The sequence below is a fragment of the Muntiacus reevesi genome, chromosome 1 (assembly GCF_963930625.1).
Source record: "Muntiacus reevesi chromosome 1, mMunRee1.1, whole genome shotgun sequence".
In the NCBI taxonomy this organism is placed as follows: Eukaryota; Metazoa; Chordata; class Mammalia; order Artiodactyla; family Cervidae; genus Muntiacus; species Muntiacus reevesi.
The window spans coordinates 101,995,441-102,017,741 of NC_089249.1; positions in this window are offsets into that span (position 1 = coordinate 101,995,441).

Here is a 22,301-nt window from a genome sequence, read left to right on the forward strand (position 1 = left end):
CAACCTGGCCTGACACATTAGAAACAAGGAATAAAATAGCAAGAAATGCCTCAGAGACTCACTGAAACTTCTGCAGGGCAGAGCAACACAGGTCTGACCAGCAGAACTGAAAACCCAAAGCAGTACTTCAGTGATAAAACGATATCAGAAATAGAAAGATGCAATCATCAAGAGAACGATTTAACGTGCCTGCTGATGATTCCTTCTCACAGCCCAAGTTAGGCAGAAGAAAATTCAATATTGTCCAATGAAGTAAATAAAGTATTGAGGAAAATAAAATCCTAGTGCCTAAGATAACAATAGTATTGATGTCTGCAGATTCTGCATGACAGATGCACCCCGTTGCCACTGCGGAAGTGGCTGCAGAGCTATATACCAGCTTGTGGCATCATGAACGATTCATTTAGACAGATTCATCCCCAAGACAGAGTGAGTTGGGCAGTTATCTTGTGCTCTGTTCTTTGGGGGAGATCTGCTCTGTTGCCCGCAGTCAGCTGGACAGCGATTCTATGAACCAGAGGGAGCTGTTTGCCAGATGGAGCTGGAAAAAGACGTGAGACATGATTCCACCATAAGCAGACCTTAAATTGGCCTGATCTCCAAAGATATCTAGGAGATGTCAATAAGAGCCACATGCAGAACTGTCTGCACAATAACTCCTCGCACTCCTGGGAAAAATCACTAAAGAGATTATAGATGAGATCCTATACTGGGAACCAAAGAGTCAAATCTGTCTCTCATACCTATATTGTTTGGTCTGAATACTGCTGGCTCACACACAACCTTTTAAAATCTTTTTAATTAGTTGCTAACCTTTAAAAACTCAGATTTCTGGTTTCTCTTGAAAATGTGGATATTTGTCCACTGCACCTTTTGAATGGGAACATATGCTTCTCTGATTTGCTGTGCCCCTCAGCACTCACCCATTCTTTTGCTTATAATACATTTGCTTCTTTTTTTTTTTTTTTTGTATGGGTTGGTCCATCTAGGCATTTAATTCCTAAATCCAGGACTAACGAGACAAAGAAGGATGGACATTAGAAGATATTGATCAGAGAAAGAATTCATTATCTAGAAAAAAGTAAAGGCCTAAATGAGTTATATTAATAAATCCAGAGGTAATTGGGAAGATCAGCCAAATATCAAAGAAAGGGATTCAGATCTCGAGAGGTAATAGACAAAGCAAGGAAATAAAACAGGCTATATTATGGGATGGTTTACAACCTTTTAATCAGAATAGTGAAGACAGTCAAAAATCAAAGTATTGATAAAATTCTCTGTATTAATTTGCTCTGGTTGCCAAAGCAAAATGCCATATACTTTGTAGCTTAAATAACTGAAATTTATTTTTTCACAGTTCTGGAGGCAGGATACCACCAGGGTTGGTTTCCTGTGCAGGACCTCTTTTTGCCCTGCTACCTTTTACTGTGTCCTCACACGGTGGAGAAAAAGAAAGCTTTCTGTGTCTCTTTTTATAAAGACACTAGTCCCAGTATGAGGGCACCACTTTCATGTATCAATCTTCCTTATTGACATCCCAAAGGGCCCATCTCTAGATGCACATCGAAGGTTAAAATCTGAACATACAAATTTAGAGGAGGAGAGCAAACATTCAGTCCATAATGCTGCTGCTGCTGCTAAGTCGCTTCAGTAGTGTCCAACTCTGTGTGACCCCAGAGACGGCAGCCCATCAGGCTCCTCCATCCATAGGATTCTCCAGGCAAGAACACTGGAGTGGGTTGCCATTTCCTTCTCCAGTGCATGAAAGTGAAAAGTAAAAGTGAAGCACTTAGTTGTGTCCGACTCTTAGTGACCCCATGGACTGCAGCCCGCCAGGTCCCTCCGTCCATGGGATTTTCCAGGCAAGAGTACTGGAGTGGGGTGCCATTGCCTCCTCCGTCAGTCCATAATAGTTTCCTTCAAAGCTACCCTGTATAAAGTTAACCTCTCCTGCTTGACCCCACATGGTAATGGCATAAAAATGAAAACTGTAGTAGTCAGAGTTCTCTTAAAAAAAAAAAAAAATAGAACCAATAGGAAGAGAATCAGGAGAACTGATAGTGTGAGTTCTTACTCAAGCCCAGAAGTTTAAGAAACAGGAGTTCAGATGCAAGCCCTAGCCTGAGACCAGGAGAAGACTGATGCTTCAGCTAATGCAAAGCAAAAGTCAGGCAAAAAAAAAAAATTCTTTTTCTTCTGCTTTTATGTTATATTCAGGACCTCGACAGATTATTAAATGATGTTCACCCACACTGGAGGGAACAATCTGCTTTACTCAGTCTACTGTTAATTCAAACACTAATCTCTTCCAGAAACACCCTCATAGACACACATAGAAATAATTGCTTAACCAGATATCTGGGCACCTGGAATCTGGTTTTGTGATGGTTAAGATGACACACCATATTAACCATCACAAAAACATACCTTGCAAATGAAGAGACTGGAAAGCTGAGACTAAATTATTCCTGGTTTAGTTAGCTCTACAGTAAATGCTTAAGAAAAATTGAGGAAGATTTTATGCTAGAGACAAAACTAACATCATGAAGGAGAAAATATGACAGTGCATAAGGGGTAATCTGCATGTCTATGTCTCAAAAGGTTGTTACTCCATCAGATTCAGACCAAGTCAATATACTTTTTTTTTTAATTACTGCTGTTTATAAAGTAACCTCAAAAATTTGGAACTCAAGACTGAAAGAAAGCAGATAGACACTCTATGGGTTCCTGCAAGAATTTGGATCAATATAGATACAATTGCTTAGATTAATCTCTCCATCCTGAACAGCTTGAGAAAAAGAGAACACAGACCACAGTGTGGGTTATAAACTGAACCTCCCTATAATCTAAGAAAGCAAGCTCCGTTGCTGGCACTGAGCAGCAGAGGCATTACTTTGCTGACAAAGCTCCATTTAAACAAAGCTATGGTTTTTCCAGTAGTCACGTATGGATGTGAGAGCTAGACAATAAAGCTGAGAGCCGAAGAATTGATGTTTTTGAACCAGGGTGTTGGAGGAGACTCTTGAGAGATCCTTGGACTGCAAGGAGAGCCAACCAGTCAATTCTAAAGGAAATCAACCCTGAATATTCATTGGAAGGACTGATGCTAAAACTGAAACTTCAATACTTTGGCTACCTGATGCAAAGAACTGACTCATTGGAAATGACCCTGATGCTGGGAAAGATTGAGGGCAGGAGGAGAAGCGGTTGACAGAAGATGAGATGGTTGGATGGTATCACTGACTCAATGGACATGAGTTTGAGCAAGCTCTGGGAGTCCGTGAGGGACAGGGAAGCCTGTTGTGCTGCTGTCTATGGGATCGCAAAGAGTCGGAAATGACTGAGTGAGTGAACTGAACTGAGCACTATGCACCTAGATTGGAACTGTGCTTTGTATGACCACCTGTGCATAGGATCTGCCTGTATTTTTATTTTATTTTACTTTTTTCCTATGTACTTCATTAACATTTACTGACGAAGTTAAACAGCAAAATTATCTAAAACGCCTCTTAGTGTATGGAGTGATTTGTGCTGCTGGTAAGATGAAGTAGATTCATTTTCTTCTACTCCTCTCACTAAGCACAACTGACAAACCCTGTACATTTTATACAAAACAAATATAAGGGGATTCTGAAAGGTCAAAAGAAGACAGCAGATCTATCAGGATCCCCTGGGGCTTCCCTGGTGGCTCAGCAGAAAAGAAGCTGCCTGCAAAGCAGGAGACACAGAAGACACAAGTTCGATCCCTGGGTCAGGAAGATCACCTGGAGGAAGGCATGGTAACCCACTCCAGTATTCTTGCCTGGAGAATCTCAAGGATAGAGGAGCCTGGTGGACTACAGTCCATGAGGTCGCAGAGTCAGACATGACTGAAGTGGCTAAACGCTAGCACAGCATACCCCACCTTGAATCTCTACTGATACCACAAAGCAGTGGTCTCCTTACTAGTGAAAGTGAAGTCTTAATTGCTCAGCCCTGTCTGACTCTTTGTGACCCCATGGACTGTAGCCTGCCAAGCTCCTCTGTCCATGGAATTCTCCAGGTAAGAAACTAGAGTGGGTTGCAATTTCTTTCTCCAGGGGATCTTCCCAACCCAGGGTTTGAGCCTGAGTCTCCTGCACTGAAGGCAGATTCTTTATTGTTCGAGCCACCAGGGAAGTCGCTACTGGTTATTACCGCTGGACAATGGTGAAAAGCTTCATTTTCAGCTAGGCCACCTTTGATAACACCCCAGTAGAAAGAGATGGATGACTCCTTATTGTCAATTGGATATGGAAATTCAGGCTTCCTGTGGGTTTCCATTAACAACACAGAGGAAGCAGGGTGTTGGTGAAGGGAAGGGTTAATTACCAAACAGTAGAGACAAAAGTTCCATCTTCTTACTTGGCCTTCTCTGACACCATTCCAGTAGGAATACTGGAGAGCCTTGTTACAACGTAATAAGGGTAATAGTTTGTATTCCTTCCTTGGATTTTGCTGGTATCAGTGGACACAGTCACAAGATTTGAGTTGGAGAAAAGCAGCTATTATCTCAGTTTTCTAATTTACTGGACTTATCCTTTCATGGTTGTTTTTGGGTAAGATAAGCAGGATTTGTTTGGGCGGGGGAGTTAAATCTATGTTTGCTGAATTCCAACTTCAGCTTCAAGTATGGTATACATGAGATTAAAAGAAAACCCAGGTACACTGGGTTGAATATTATCCCATAAAATCCATTTCAGTGAAGAAGCTCAGAATACACCATTATTCAGTGATAGTGTCTTTATAGATGTAATCAAGTTAAGATGAGCTCATGCCAGATTAAGGTGGACTTAACCCGATAAGACTAGTGTACTATAAGATGAGGAGAATACACATGCATACAGGGAAACACAGATTAGAAAGGAAGAAATACAACTGTCCCTCTTGACAGATAAGATGATTTTCTACATAGAGGTTCCAAAAGAATCTCCAAAAGTAGAACAAATAAATGAGCTTAGTGAAGTTGAAGGACACAGATTAATATACAGAAATAAATATTATTCCTGTATACTAGCAATGAACGCATGGACACTGGAATTAAAAATACAATACCACTTCACATTGCTTTAAAAATGCAATACTTACATGTATAATTCTAACAAAATATGTATAGGCTTTGTAAGCCCAAACTATACAACACTGATGAAAGAAATCAAATGAGAACCATACTGTGTTTATGAATTAAAGCATCAATATAGCAAAATTGCCAAACCTTCTCAAGTTGATATATAGGTTTAATTCAATTCCCATCATAATGCAAGCAAGACATGTTACAGTTATGTACAAGATTATTCTAAAATTTATGTTGGAAATCAAGGCAACTAGAATAGTTGAAAGAATTTTCAAAAAGAAGAATAAAGTGGGAGAATTGATCTACATGGTTGTAAGACCTATTATGTAGCTACAGTAATCAATACTCTATGGTATTGCCAGAAGAATAGATAAATAATTCAATGGAAAAGAATAGAGAATCTAGAAATAGACACAAATATATGTCCACCTGATTTTCAAAACAAGTGTGAAAGTAATTCAGTGGAGGACAGATAGCCTTTTCAACACATAATGACAAAGCAACTGGACATTTATAGGCAAAAAAAAAAAAGCAAAAAAAACCCCTCATCTTATACAAAAATAACCCAACATGGACCATGAAATAAAATTTAAAATAAAATAAATTTTGTGAAAAAAAAATAGGAGAAAATCTTTGAGGGGCTAAGGAGTTCTTAGACATGACACAAAAAGAAGCATGATTCATAAAAAAGGAAAGAATTGAGCTATCTAACTTCATGAAAATTATATACAGTTGTTCTGTGAAAGATACCATTAAGGGAATGAAAAGACAAGTCACTGAGTGGGAGAAAAAATTACAAGTCATATATTCAACAATGGAATAGTATTTAAAATACATAAAGTACTCTCAAAACTCAATGATAATAAACAGCCTAATTAGATAAAACAAACAATCCAATTAGAAAATCGGATAAAGAAAGGAAGATACAACTCACCAGAGAGGATATACAGTGGAAAATATGCATTGAAAAATTTATTCAAGTAGCATTACCCATTTGTGACATGCAAATTAAAACCACAATGAGATAGCCCTATACATCTATCAAAAAGGCAAAAAAAAAAAAAAAAAAGTGACATCAAATACCGTTAAGGATCAGATAAACTGGGTAAGTCATACATTGATGAAAAAGGATATATAAGTTTTCACTGTATGGTTTCTTTAAAAAAAAAAAATATGTAGTATAGTTGCTTGGGGCTTCTCTGGTGGCTCAGATGGTAGAGAACCCAGCTGCAATGCAGGAGTCCCGGGTTCAATCCCTGGGTCAGGTTCCTATATTATGTTAGTTTCTGCTGTACAACGAAGTGAGTCAACTATATGTATACACGTATCTGCTTCCTCTGGAGCCTCCCTCCACCTCTGCCCCCCACACACATCCCACCCATCTAGGTCACCACAGAGCAGAGTGAGCTCCGTGTGCTATAGAGCAGCTTCCCACCAGCTGTCTGTTTTACACAAGTGTACACTGTATATACACCAATGCTGCTCTCTCAGTTCATTCCACCCTCTATTTCCTCTGACCCACGTGTATTGTTTCTTCCAACTGCATGTGGATTTATACCAGAAGGCTCAGTGGTAAAGAATCTGCCTGCCAATGCAGGAGACACCAGAGATGTGGACTGGATCCTGGGTTGGGAAGATCCCCTGGGGAAGGGAATGGCAACCCACTCCAGTATTCTTGCCTGGGAAATCCCACTGACAGAGGATCCTGGCAGGCTACAGTCTATAGGGTTGCACAAGAGTCAGACATGACTGATTACACACACACTCTCAGAATAAACAGATTCAAATTTGAAACGTGTTCTATAAAATAGAATAATATAGAAAATTAAACACTTATAAACCCACATTCAGATTAACTATATATGATCTCTTTATAAAATAGAGATAACTGTAAAATGCATATTCCCTCTTTCCATTCCTCACTCTTTCTAAGTTTGTACTATATTCACGATATAGTGTCAAATAATACCAAATATTTGGAGAAGGCAATGGCACCCACTCCAGTACGTTTGCCTGGAAAATCCCATGGACGGAGGAGCCTGGGAGACTGCAGTCTATGGGGTCGCTACGAATTGGACAGGGCTGAGCGACTTCACTTTCACTTTTCACTTTCACACATTGGAGAAGGAAATGGCAACCCACTCCAGTGTTCTTGCCTGGAGAATCCCAGGGATGGGGGAGCCTGGTGGGCTGCCGTCTCTGGGGTCTCACAGAGTCGGACACGACTGAAGCGACTTAGCGACAGCAGCAATAATACCAAATATTACCAAATATTAACCATATTTGTAAGTATACATTTATCTATAAATAAAGCTAACTACAAACCATATGCAGCATTGTTTATTTGATCAAATTGAGAAGGTAAAACATACACACAATAAAATACACTAGTTTTAACTATGAAGCTTGATGAGCAAATAAGCCTATGTAACCCCCAAACTGATCGAGATATGAAACCCAGGGACTTATCCAATGGTTCAGTGTTTAAGACTCCAAGCTCCCAATTCAAGGGACCTGGGTTTAATCCCTGGTCAGGGAACTAGGTGCTGTATGCCACAACTAAGACCTGGCCCAGTCACAAAAGAAAAAAAAATATGGAACACATCTAACACCCTCCAAATCCTTTCACCCCATCTACAGTCTAATCCCTCCAAGCTTCGTCCCACAAAAACATGTTTAATATTAAGTATAATAAATATTTATATGAGTTTACCATACAATATATTAGTATATCAATTTACTCTAAGAACTCACCTCCTCATATCATCTGTTATTCAATCTCTCTCTCCCTCTGTCCTTCCCATTTTCTAATTCAAAATGTCCACATACTTATAAATTCCTACAGAACTCACCGACATAGGAAGGAGAAACTTCCCTTTTCCTGAAGAAATTCTAACGAAAGCATTTTCATTAGAGGTGCAGCATATATTTATCTCTAGGAAAATGGAAATAACTCACAAATTGTGGTTCCAGGACAGAGAATTCTTCTGCCGGATTTTGTTTAAAGGACTGGATCTTGATGCCTGACATTAAAGTTTTTAGACAACATGTTACCAAGTTTAAGGTCAAAATATTGTAGTAATTGGAATAGATCTAGGAGAACCACTTAAATCATCTATCACTGAGGAACCTTTGCTCAGGCAGTTCTGGCAGTGGGAATGAAAGTGATACAAGGAATACAGTTAGAGTGAAACATTTGATAACTTCACGAGGAACTCTAAAATGGTAGGAAGAATGGAAGCCTCATCGTGCTCTGTCAATAACAGACAAAGTGACTGTTAATCTTATGAGGATTATACACTGGGGGAAGATCCCCTATATTCCAACAACCAATTCCACAATTCAGACATTAGAAAATGATGATAAATATATTAGCAAAGAATGTACAAGCTTTAATGTAAAAGTCGTCCTGCTTATAATCCTCAACTGAAAAATTCGCTGTGGTTAGGAAGACCAGGGGGATGGAAAGGAAATTAGGAAAACAAAGTGACACCTCTACAAGTAGTTCTACTTTCCAAGATAAAATAAATCACTGGAAATAGTTAATCTCTATGGCTTTCCAACCAAAGGGAAGTTGGTAAACAACAAATATTTCCAATGTAAGAGGGTCATTGCTGTTTATTTGCTTAGTCGTGTTCAGCTCTTTACTATCACATGGACTGTGGAACCCAGGCTCCTCTGTCCATGGAATTTTCCAAGCTAGAATAATGGAGTGGGTTGTTATTTTTCTCTCCAGGAGATCTTCCCAACCCAGGAATCCAAGTTGCATCTCCTGCCTTGGCAGGCAGATTCTTCACTGCTAAGCCACCAGGAAAACCCCTCCCATGATTATACTATCTTATGTAAAAATCCATCTTAGCAGATTGGTGAACAAGAGATTCTCCTGCTGAGTTTAAGAAGCAGACAGCTATTTGTAAACTGCCCAGAAGACGGCCACTTGGCGGTAAACTCGCATGGCCTCTGGGACCTGAAGGTAGACTCCTGCAGACAGCCGGTAAGAAGCTGCGGCCTTCAATGCTATTGTCACACATGTATAGATTCTTCCAACAACTGAGAGAATTTGGAAATGGATTCTTCTCCAGGCATGTCTGCAGGTGATAATGCAGTGTACTTGCCACCTGAATTGTGGCACATGAGACCCAGAGCAGAAGACCACCCTGAGCTGTACTTGGACTTGGACTACTGAAATTGTGAGATAAAGTCGTGTTGGTTTAACCTCTTAAGTTTCTGTTTGGTCGTCATGCAGCAGTGTTTCTAGGATATGCCATAATTACTGAGGATTCAAAATTGTATCAGTCTAGAAAAAATTGAATTAAAGTAGTATTATAAAATGGATTGTTTTAATCATTGTTTGCTTTTTTGGCATAAACTGATTAGTGAGGGATATTTTTCTAGGCTCTAGAGATGGGTTAGAGTGGAGTAGGACCCTGTATTCACACATCAATATAATCTGAAAAATAATTCTCAAGTATTTCTTACCCAATGCTAAACATTTTCAAATTTCTTTTCATTAGAATTTTTATCATGATACCACATGATAGGTCTTGACATTACCTTCTAATTTTCTAACAGAAGGGTAATTTTTGCAGAGTTAGAATTTAAATTGATTATATTTTCTGCTTGAGAAATTATATATATTTAAATGTGTTAAGAAAAGATAATGGAGATATATCACATAACTGAGAAAATAATAGGATATAAAAATGCTGCAAAATGAGTGAAGAAGAACAATTTTATTGAATTAGATTGTTTTCTGATAACTCTAATCTTTTATGGGTGAATATAGGTTTCTATCTATATGCTGATCATTCAATTACAACCAATGTGAAATGAAGGTACCAGCCAGCCATATTTTATTTTATTTGAATATTTAACCAGTTACACTAAATCCTGCTTGGGTACAAAATTTGTGAATTTTCTGTTTGTTTAATATGAAAATGTGATAATGTGATTTATGAGAAAAAAATATATATATTTGGTTATTCAGATGACCAAAGTATATTTTTCATATATATTTGAAACTTGTCCAAATATTTGGTCTTTTTCCTGACTCACAGTTCCCCAAACACTTGGAATTTCCTAAGTGTTGAGAGCCTAAGGTGTCTTTTTTATGTTAATAAGGTGAGTTTTGGAAATCACCTAAGAATGGGGGTTAAGAAAGTAGAACCAACCAGTTAATTAGACGGTTGGAACTTTCCCTCTGCTGGAGAAGACTCTTGAGAGTCCCTTGGGCTGCAAGGAGATCAAACCAGTCAATCCTAAAGGAAATCATTGTCCTGAATATTCTTTGGAAGGATTGACGCTGAAGCTCAAACTCCAATACTTTGGCCACCTGATGCAAAGAACTGACTCACTGGAAAAGACCCTGATGCTGGGAAAGATTGAAAGCAGGAGGAGAAGGGGATGACAGAGGATGAGATGGTTGGATGGCATCAGTGACACAATGGACATGAGTTTGAGCATGCTCTGGGAGTTGGTGGACAGAGAAGCCTGGCATATTGCAGTCCATGGAATCACAAAGAGTTGGATACGACTGAGCAGCTGAACTGAACTGAATGTGATTACTCAGATTTATCATTAATTCATGGTTTAAAAAAAGTAAAAAATTACCTTTATCCCTACTGAGATGACATAATTAGAGAAGGAAAATTCTTCCACTTGAGTTTGAAAACACAATAAGTTGAATTCAGCATCATAGGAAGTAATGAGAAAGGATGGATGCAGGATAGTGAGGGGAAGGATCTGAAAATAGCAAGAGTAACCATGGTGAGTCAGCAAAACATGAGTCAGCAGCAAGAGGTGTTTCAAAATCTGAAGAGCAAGGCTTTAGCAGGCTGAGAGGAGATAACAACCAGATGGGACCAGAGGCAATGGTGTGGTTACTAGGGTCCATAAAGCAGTCCTTTTGGGTGTTCCATCCAGTCATTCACAACCTCAAGGGGAGATTTCTTCCTGTCAGTACGTTGCAGGCTGCTAGTAATGAAATTCCAATGACAAGCCTGAAGGTAGAAGTAGCCCAAACCAGAAAATCCAAATGAGAACGATTAAATATGAAAAGAGAATGGTGCATATTCTTGTATACAGTTGACATTTGCTGAGAAATTTTTTGTTTATTGTTCAGTCGCTCACTTATGTCCAACTCTTTGCAACCCGATGGACTACAGCACGCCAGGCTTCCCTGTCCTTCATTATTTCCTGGAGTTTGCTCAAACTCATGTCCATTGAGTCAGTGATGCCATCCAACCATCTCGTCCTCTGTCATCCCCTTGTCCTCCTGTCTTCAACCTTTCCCAGCATCAGGGTCTTTTCTAATAAGATGTCTCTTCACATCAGGTTGCTAAAGTATTGGAGCTTCAGCTTCAACATCAATCCTTCCAATGAATATTCAGGACTGATCTCCTTTAGAATTCACTGGTTGGATCTCCTTGCAATCCAAGGGACCCTCAAGAGTCTTCTCCAACACCACAGTTCAAAAACATCAATTCTTCAGTGCTCAGCTTTCTTTATAGTCCAACTCTCACATTCATACATGACTACTCAAAAAACCACAGCTTTGACTATACAGATCTTTGTTGGCAAAGTAATGTCTTTGCTTTTAAATACACTAAGTTTGTCACAGCTTACTTCCAAGGAGCAAGCATCTTTTAATTTCATGGCTGCAGTCACCATCTGCAGTGATTTTGGAGCCCAAGAAAATAAAGGCTGTCACTGTTTCCATTGTTTCCCCATCTATTTTCCATGAAGTGATGGGACCGGATGCCATGATCTTAGTTCTTTGAATGTTGAGCTTTAAGCTGGATTTTTACTCTCCTCTTTCACTTTTATCAAGAGGCCCTTTAGAGCTATTTACAGTCTCCTAATATATTATTTTGGGGCTTCTCAGGTGGCTCGCCTGGAGGGAAAAATGGCAACCTACTCCAGTATTCTTGTCTGGACAGAATGGCTAGGTGGGCTACAGTCCAAGGGGTCAGAAAAGTCAGACATGAATTGGCGACTAAGACAATAATAGGTTATTCAGAAATACAAGCATTATAAATCATTTCAAGAAGACTTGCTTACTTACTTTATTATACAGTCGCCATCGTGCCTCATACAGGTACTTCCATCCTTACTTTGCACTCTTTAGCTTGAAACCATGCTGCATTGCAAAGTCTTTGCTCCTCTTTTGGACACAATATATGCCTTCTAGTTTTTTTTTTTAATCCCTGCATCCACAATAACTAGTACTTGTTCTGTGTTCAACATATGCTCATTTATAACTTGAATAAACAAATAGCTAGATTGTTCAATCTATTAAGAAATTAACATTTGAAAACTAGAAAATTAACCTGTAATGAATGTTCATTTGTAAACCAGAATTTATAAATTTGCTATGGTATAAAATATAACGTATTTCTCATATATGCTTTCTTTGAACCTTAAGGGAAATGATGTATTTTCAAATATAACCACTTTTCATCTATCAACTGGTCCATCTTCATCACCTTCCAATCAGGTTTATACAGATGATGATTCCAACTAATATATTTTACTGATGGATTTTGTTCAAGCAAGGGTTGCAAAAAAGGAAATTTTCTGTCTTAATAGTTCATTAATTTATTTGCAAAGGCAGTTCTTATCTGGTTTTATAATATTAATACACATGTTTACTAACATAAGCTTAAGAATGTTGAATTTGCTGTTCAGAATGCAACAATATCCAATTCACATAGATTTATGATTTAGTGATTTAAGCTACCTTTCCTCAAATATAATACGATTAATCACAGCTCAGTATACAACGTATTATGATTTCACTACATTGAAGAAATCAATACAGGCTTCTTACAATGGACTCCATGGTCTTTCATAATCTCTTTCTAACTCATTTCCAGCCTCATCCCCTAAAACACCCATCATTAACCTATGCAATTGCTACCCTGAATGTCCCGCCATTCTCTCTACCTGTATCAGAGTTTTCAAAGAAGGAATCTGCCTGTTTCTTTCCATATCTACTCTTATATCCCTAGTTCAAATATCCATCTTGTTCTACCTGGACTTCTGCAATCACTTTCAATAGGTCTACCCACATGATTTTAAATTAAGTTTCAAAAGTGTTTCCAAGGTAAAGCTTTAAAAAAAAAAAAAAAAAAGATAACTGCTTGCAATACATCAAGGACTTCTCATCATTCATAGAATAAGAACTAAACAAGGTCTAGGCGTAGTGTTGAGAGGGTAACAGGCAGGAAGGCCAAGGGTCTCCAAATAGAGGAAAGAGGCTGCAAGTGCCAGACATTTTTATCTCTCTTAAGCGGCAGGAGGAAACAAACCAGTGATATTTTTTCTTCTCTATACAAATTTAAAAGGAGGTTTGTCTTAAAATGCTGTGTTGCCATGACACCTGGTTTCACCTGAAGCTAACTATTCTCAAACCTTGAGTTAACCAATACATTTCTTTTTCTTATGGAAATGTTGTCTTAAGCTATGTTAATGTACACCAGACCCTATCTTCAAGTTGGTTCTGCCAAATGGCCCAACCTATTTACTCAGGTATTGTTCCTCTAATCTATGTAAATGAAACTATTTGTTGGTAATCTGCCCTTCTACAAGATTCAAGTCAATTGTTTTATGGCCAGGGATGAATTATCTGGTACTGTTCTAAGTTTTATGACATTCCTTTCTTTTCATTAACAGATTGTGAGTGACTATATAACAATAATGTATGCTGCCTGAGGACAGTCTTTGGATTAAACCCTCTGGCTAATTCTGTTATCTTAAAACATAAATTATGGGAGTAGGTCTGGTCTTTACAAGGATGTATCCTGCCTGAGGACAATCTTTGGATTAAACCTTCTGGCCAACTCTGTTATCTTAAAATGTAAATTATTGGAGTAGGTCTGGTGAGGTCTTTACAACCTCCAGACATTCTCTGGATTCATTGGAAAGTATATAACTCCATTGCTAACACTAGCAAAGGGGTACTTACTCTTTTGCCCCCTTCTGATGCCTATGTCAGAAGCTTTCTCTATCCCCTTTATACTTTAATAAAACTTTATTACACAAAAGCTCTGAGCGATCCAGCCTTGTCTCTGGCCCCGGATTGAATTCGTCTCCTCCGGAGGCCAAGAATCCTGCGTCTTATCGTTCAGCAACAACCTTTCAGTGTGATCTGATCTATCTCTCCTGTTTCTCCTAGTTTCATCTTTATGTTCATTATCCACACTTAGCAACACATGCTTCCATTGCCCCTGTTTCATTTGTTTGAAAATATCTTGCATCTTTGTAACACCTCCATGATAATTCTTTGACCTGGAGTTCTCTTCTGACATACTCCTTTTCACTCAGTAACTCTGATTCACTTTTCAAACATCAGTTTAAAAATTATGGTTTTTAAATATGCCACTCTTCCCTTCACTAGCAAAAAAGCAGCAAATTACAAGTTCATGTCTTTTTTTTAACCAAAGAATTGAGCTCATGACCCAATCCACTAATCCAAAACCTAGAAATAGACTGGAGCATGGAGGAAAGAAGGGAAAAAAAGGGGGGGGGATGGGCATGAGCACTTCTTCACCTGGGATGATCGACACTGACAAGAAGAATGATGCTAGAGTTGTCAACAACTGGCAGCTGGTTATATGCTGATGCGAAGGTTTTGAGACCTGGTGCTGCCTGTATACAGGAGTTTCCACCTACTTGTAGGTTTTTCAGCATGAATCTCAGAGGATAGTCACCAAAAATATCAGTGAAAGTTCAAGGGAATCTCCTTCACAGCGCAGAGTTGCAGGAATAAATGGCAATGGCTGCAGGAGGAGCTTGTAGTTGCAGTTGTTTGGTTGCTCAGTCATGTCCAACTCTTTGTGAGCCTATGGACTATAGCCCACCAGGCGTCTCTGTTCATGGGATTCTCCAGGAGAGAATGTTAAAGTGAGTTGCCATTTCCTACTCCAGGGGACCTTCTCCAGCCAAGGACCGAAGCCACATCTCCTGCGAGTCTCCTTCATTGGAGGAAGATTCTTGACTGCTGAGCTACCTGGGAAGCCCCACACAGGAGCATGTGTGCTGTCGCCCTGTCTGACTCTTTGTGACCCTGTGGCCCATAGCCTGCCAGACTCCTCTGTCCTTGGGGTTCTCCAGGCAAGAACACGGGGGTGGGTTGCCATGCTCTCCTCTAGGGGATCTTCCCAACCCAGACATGGAACCTGCATCTCCTGCAACCCTTGCATTGCAGGTGGATTCTTTACCACTGAGCCACCAGGGAAGCCCTGAATGGAAATATCTAAGTAATATTTCCTCCCTACCTGCCCTACAGAACTTACTGTGGTAGGAAAGCAATAAACACTTCAGGGCATTAATAAGACTGCTGAAGGTCTTCAGGATCAGAACAGGGATAGGGTCAGACTAACATGCCTGTCCAAGTCTACAGCTGGAATAGGAGTAATTATACTTTACCACCAGACCGACAATATGATGAGTGTCAGGTGAACAACTCTGTGGAATAACAGAATAGAACAAAACTGGAGAGAAATGCTCTCTCAGGAGCATTGTAAAGGGGAGCCCTAAAGCTGAGAATGAAGCAGAAGTCATAATACCATATAAAATAATAGCCTCCAAACTAAACACAAATTAATACCAAAGGAATTAGGTGACCAAGTACACTGAAGTTAACAGTAGCAAGAAAACAATCCAAACCAAGGGTCACTACTGTTTGGATAGCTTCAAATCCACAAATTTAAGGTCTAGAGAAGAAAAAGCTTGCTAATTTATACCCTGCCCCCAAAACTTCCCTCATAGCTCAGTCGGTAAAGAATCTGCCTGCAGCACAGCAGACCTGGGGTTCGATCCCTGGGTCAGGAAGATCCCCTGGAGAAGGAAATGGCAACCCACTCCAGTATCCTTACCTGGAAAATCCCATGGACAGAGGAACTTAATAGGTTGCTGTCCATAGGCTCGTAAACGGTCAGACATGACCAAGCGACTAACACTTCACTTCAAAAAACTTATTTACCTCAGTAACAACTGTCTCATTTGTGATTAGTTTCTTTCAACAAAACATTAAAAGTTTTATTTTTTAAAAAAGCAAGAGATAAACAGTGAACTTCAAGAGGCAAAAGCAATCTATAGAGCTGACACGGACGGATGTCAGAAATCTCTGAGTACAATGTTAAAATCAGTGTGATTAATATAATAAAGTCTCTAATTGAAAAGGTGGTGGATATCATGCAAGACAAAATGGTTACTTTTTGCATAGAAATGAAGTATACAAAGCAGAAAAAATGAAAATTCTAGAAACAAGCAAATTAAAAGAGCAGTAACAGTGATACCTTCAACAAACTTATGCCCAATTCAACCACTTTAACAAGCTCCACATGCTCAACACAGCCAAAAAAGAAAAAAAAAAAAAAATTCAATGACCTTAAAGATAGTATGAGAAGATAGAAGATCTAACGTGTACTGGACATATTAGCTGGTCTAATAAATGTATACTTGGAATTCCAGAAAGAGGAAAAAAGGGAAGGAGAAATATATAAAAACATAATGGCCACAAGTCTTCTAAAATTAGAGATAGATACCAAACACACACACACACACACAATGCCCCACTCTAGTTGTCACTCCTGAAAATAAATGAACTTGAAAAAAACTTGAAGACACTCAGGAAAAAAAGACACATTACATGAAAATAATAAAGATAAGCATTACAGTGCAGTTCTTATCTGAAATTATACAATACAGAACACAACAAATTGTCATATTTAAAGTCCTGAAAGAAAAAAAAAATGCGTACATAGAATCCTATACTCTAAAATATCTTCCAAAGCAAAGGAGAAAGAATGACTTGCTCGCTCCCTCTCTGTCTCTCTCTCACACACAAACACAAAGATAATTTATGTCTAAGTAGACTTGCAACACAAGAGATATTAAGAAAAATTCTTTAGGCAGAAAGAATATGAAAAAAGATAGAAACTTGGACATACTTAAAAAAAGGATGAACCCTGGATATATAATAAATGAAGGAAAGCATAAAATTCATTTTTTCCTTACTTTTAATGCCTCTAACAGATGGCTCTGTCTAAAGCAAAAATAGTGATATATTATATGTTTAAAGGGTATGTTAAAGTAAAATTTAGGACATAAATAGTACCAAAAATTAGAGCAGAAAGCAGTTATATTGGAAGCATCTTATGCTACACATTAAGTGATATAACATTATATGTAAGCAGACAACATTAATGTAACATTGCACATAATGTATTATTATACCTAAGTGTTTATACCCTAGGAACGACCACTCATTTCTCAAAAGTTATAAATAATGCCATTGTAGAGACAAATTAGAACTGTAAAACATGGTTAATTAACTTAGAAGAAGGCATTAATTCTCTTTTGTATACACTTATTTTGCTTTACACACTTATTTCAGCTTATTGAAACATATTTTTCAAGGAATTTATTGGCTGGATACCTTTTCATAAATTGCAAACTCTGTGCGAGTTGGACCCACATATGTTTTTGCATCAGATTGCATCCCAACAGCCTAGCATGTGTAATAGACTCAATAAATATTTACTGAATAAATGAATAAAATCTACTTGCCTTTGCAAACAAATTTCTCTGTCTCCAATGCCCTTGGTTCATTTCTCTGCCTAGAAAATCTTCTAGTGATTTACTACTTCCTCTTGTTTTTTTAATTCCCCATTTGTACAATACTCTTATTTAGTACTCAATTTCTGTCAGCACTTAACAAGACATTTTCATAATGTTCTAATTATGAACAAAATTTGGTCCCTACCTTAAAGGAGTGCAGTATAGTTTTCTGAAGTGATAATTAGACAACCAATATTTGCAATGCCATAAAAATAGTGTAAATATAATCAAAGGTTTTTGGTGACATCCAGAATGTGAGAGGATACAGAAAGCAACCATTGTGAAAAGCTACATTATACCTTTTTTTTCTAACTATTAAGCAATCACAGTAGAAATTCCACTAGTTGCAAGTGTATCATTTGATAGTTCTATTTCTCTGAATTTTTAGAAAAGAAATTTCTTAGTTAAAAAAATGAGTTAAATGGCATTTGCATACTTAAGTATATAACAAGTTTTTCATATACTTATTTGGTGTGTTTATATAATTTATAATTACAGAGTATATAAGGGTACACTTTAGATGTAGCTAAGATCTGATATAGTTACTTGATGAGTCATGCTACAAATTTTAAAGAACTATTCAATGTTTTCAAGTCTCTCAACTCTCAATAACCTAATCTATAACAAACTCTTACTTAGAATCACAATTTATTCTGCATTTGGAAATAGCAATATCTATCTAAATTTATACAGCAATTTAAGAATAGCAAGAATCTGATCAGTAGAATAAGAGGAAAATTTGTCTTCATAGATATTAAGGCTTAGAATAAACAGTATAATAAATAGCATTATGTGATTTTTGTCATCCTCTTTCAATATAAAGGTTTTTGGGTTATTTTGCGTACATTGAAAATCTGTTGTTTAGTGTAGCCACCTTCATTAAGGATCTTAGCTAGATCTTATGAATAACTTGGGCTTCCCTGGTGGTTCAGATAGTAAAGAGTCTGTCTGCAATGTGAGAGATCTGGGTTAAATTCCTGGGTAGGGAAGATCCCCTGGAGAAGGAACTTGCTGCAGCTTCCACAGCTGTTTCACCTCACATTTTCACACTAAGAGGTGGCTTCCTTCCCTAAATTTTATGAATTATCCTCTATTGGTTTCAAACTTTCCTTCTGTGTCTTCACTTCTCTCAGCATTCACTGAATTGAAGAGAGTTAGATTTTTGCTCTCGGTCCATGAAAGTTTCCAGGCAAGAATACTGGAGGTTTATATGAAAAGCAGACTATTAAAAATTTTGCCACTGACAGAAATACCACAAGAAAGTTTTCTGTCTTGGCTTGGGCTCTGGTTAGACTTTAAAAAAAATAAAGTCCTATGAGCCTTGTTAATAATGGACCTTCCCTACTACAGATTTCTTAACACCAAGTTTTTCCACAAATCTTCCTATCCTGGCAGAAGCAAAGGCATAAACAAATACAGTAGTTAGCAAGAAGGATTCATTCTCAATTTGACATACAGGATTCTCACAAGCAAGACCTGCTGCAATTACTTGTCAGTTCAAAGCCAGAAAAATTTTCTGAAAGAAATCAATGTGAATGACACAGAAGTGAAAGTAAACAGCAGAATTAGTGTCATAAAACTAAAGGTGTAGGGACTGTTTTTAAAAAGTAAAATAAAGTAAAAAAAATAAATAAAGAAGAAGAAGAAAGAACAAGATATAACAAAAATAATAAAACAATTTGAGGAAAAAATGTATAAAACTTAGAAACACACACACATATTTAGTAGAATTGAATGTATAGCTTAATACAATTACATAATTACATATATTTACACAAAGATAGATGTGTAATCATATAGATACAGATGAAAAAAAGAATTGATGAATCAGAAAGTAGGTTGATGATATTATACTGACTAAAAGCTAGAGAAGTAAAATGATGAGAAAAAAAAGAAAACAATAAGAGCTCATATATGTCTATGAGGAAATTTAGGGGAGGAGGCTTGAAAAAAAAAAAAAAGGCAAAATAACAACAGAGAAATAGTGACCAAATAGTGACAGGAACATTTATAATTTCTAAGCAAACAAAAATTAGAAAGACATCTTCCATCTTGCATAACATCAACTCTCAATATATGAGAAACTAATGAGTAAAAACAAACTGAAGCATTTAGAAGAAAATACACAGGACTAGATGTAAGGCCTCTGATGTGGAAAAAATTAAAAAGCATAACCCACAAAGAAAAAAGCTAATGAAATTTACAATGACAAAAGTTTAAATTATCTATACAGAAAGATAATTTAATGGCAGGCATGAAACTAATCGTAGCCTGTCAGAAGGTATCTGCTACACAAATGATTAGTGTCCAAACTGCATAAAGAATGTCTTTAAAACAGTTCTTCATAAAGCAATTGAAAAATGGGTAAGTTTTTAAAACAAATAAAACAAAACACCTATAGAATTGAATACATGAATAAACAAGAATTATGTAAGTAGATTTTATATTTTGGGGGGCTCCAAAATCACTGCAAATGGTGATTGCAGCCATTAAATTAAAAGATGTTTACTCCTTGGAAGAAAAGCTATGACTAATCTAGACAGCATATTAAAAAATAGAGACTTGACTTTGCCAACAAATGTCTGTCTAATCAAGGCTATGGTTTTTCCAGTAGTTGTGTATGGATGTGGGAGTTGGACTGTAAAGAAGGCTGAGTGCCGAAGAATTGATGCTTTTGAACTGTGGTGTTGGAGAAGACTCTTGAGTCCCTTGGACTGCAAGGAGATTCAACCAGTCCACCCTAAAGGAGATCAGTCCTAAGTATTCATTGGAAGGACTGATGTTGAAACTGAAACTTCAATACTTTGGCTACCTGATGCAAAGAACTGACTCATTGGAAAAGACCCTGATGCTGGGAACGATTGAAGGCTAGAGGAGAAGGGGGTAACAGAGGATGAGATGGTTGGATAGCATCATCGACTCAATGGATGTGAGTTTGAGTAAACTCCGGGAGTTGGTGATGGACACCACCATGGGAGTCCTGGCATGCTGTGGTCCATGGGGTTGCAAAGAGTCGGACACGGCTGAGCGACTGAACTGAACTGATGTAAGTAGATGGCGATTTTAAGAAGTCACTTTACAAACTCTAAGCTATTCAACTCTAGATTTCTTTTACACTGTTTATATAATTATAGTTATTTTGTGTTTTTTTAAACATATGCAGAAAATTTTTACTTCAAATTGATAACATACAAACTTCATAACAAAAATGTAAAGGAAATATGGAATTAATCAGACTGTAATTACTCCCATTTATTTGGAGCAAGAGTCAAAGGAATCTGCAATGCTCCAGTTCTTAAAAAATTTAAAAAAGAAAGAAAAAAAAGAACTTTTAGGACTTCCCTGGTGGTTCAGTGGTTAAGAACCTGCCTGCCAATTCAGGAGACAAGAGTTCAATCCCTGGTCCAGGAAGATTCCACATGCCATTGGCCACTAAGCTGGCAAGTTGAAACTCTTGAAGACAGTGCACCCTAAAACCTGTGCTCTGCAACAAGAAGTCACTGCAGTGAGAAGGTCCCCCACCACAATTACAGAGTAGCCCTTACTCACTGCAACTAGAGAAAGCCTGTGTTGTGCATAGCAATGAAGATCCAGCACAGCCTAAAGTAAATAAATAAATAGACATATATATATTTAAAAAGTTCTAGTAAACATAACACAATATAAGACATGACAAAGTAGGCAGTAAGGGTGATAGACATGCTTCTATTTGCTTTATCATGCTGTAGTTTTCTGTATTCTTGAAGCTAATTATGGTAAATTAATCACATTTAAAAATTAAGATACTGCAAAAAATAAGGCTAGAGGAAGATAAACGTGCTTTTGCAACTTTCCCATTGGCAAATTCTGATTAACGTAACTATGTATGTAAGTTCAAATGTGTCAAAAAATGAAATTGTAATTAGTATTCATATCTGTTCTTCACAACTCTTTAGCAGAGTCTGCTTATTTTAACAGTTGTATTTGGAATGCAGTCTGTGCCTCAACATATACTAACAAAAGTAAATCAGCAAAATGATTCTCCTTCTTCCAGCCTTGGGCTCCAGGCAATCACAGAAACTGTGAACATCTGCTTGAATTCTGATTGCCATGTTCACTGATCCAGTGCACCAAAATAAGCAACAATTAGGTTGTTCAGCATGTGTCAAGAGATCTGTCAAGTTAATTCAAATTAAGACAGGATAAATTGAATCCAGTTGGCATTAGACATATTTGCATGCAAAATTTAAACAAGCATCAACTGTGCTGTTATCTTTTATTTACAAGAAAACAAGAATATATTGTTGCATAATTTCAGAAATAAGTCTTCCTCATAATTTTACTTAGGTCATATCCTGGATGTATTTTCACAGGGTGGAAAAATTTTCTGATAGACTTGAGTGGACTTCTATATTACAATAGATTACAATAGTGTCATTTTTGCTGGGACTCATTTATCTTATTGCCATTAATTATCTCCTAGGTACAAAAATGGATTTTAAAGCTTGAGATGCATGAATTTCCATAAATTATGCTTCCAAAGGTGAACCCTTTTTAGAAATACACTGGCATTTACTTCCTAAATTTTAAATGTTTCATAAAATGT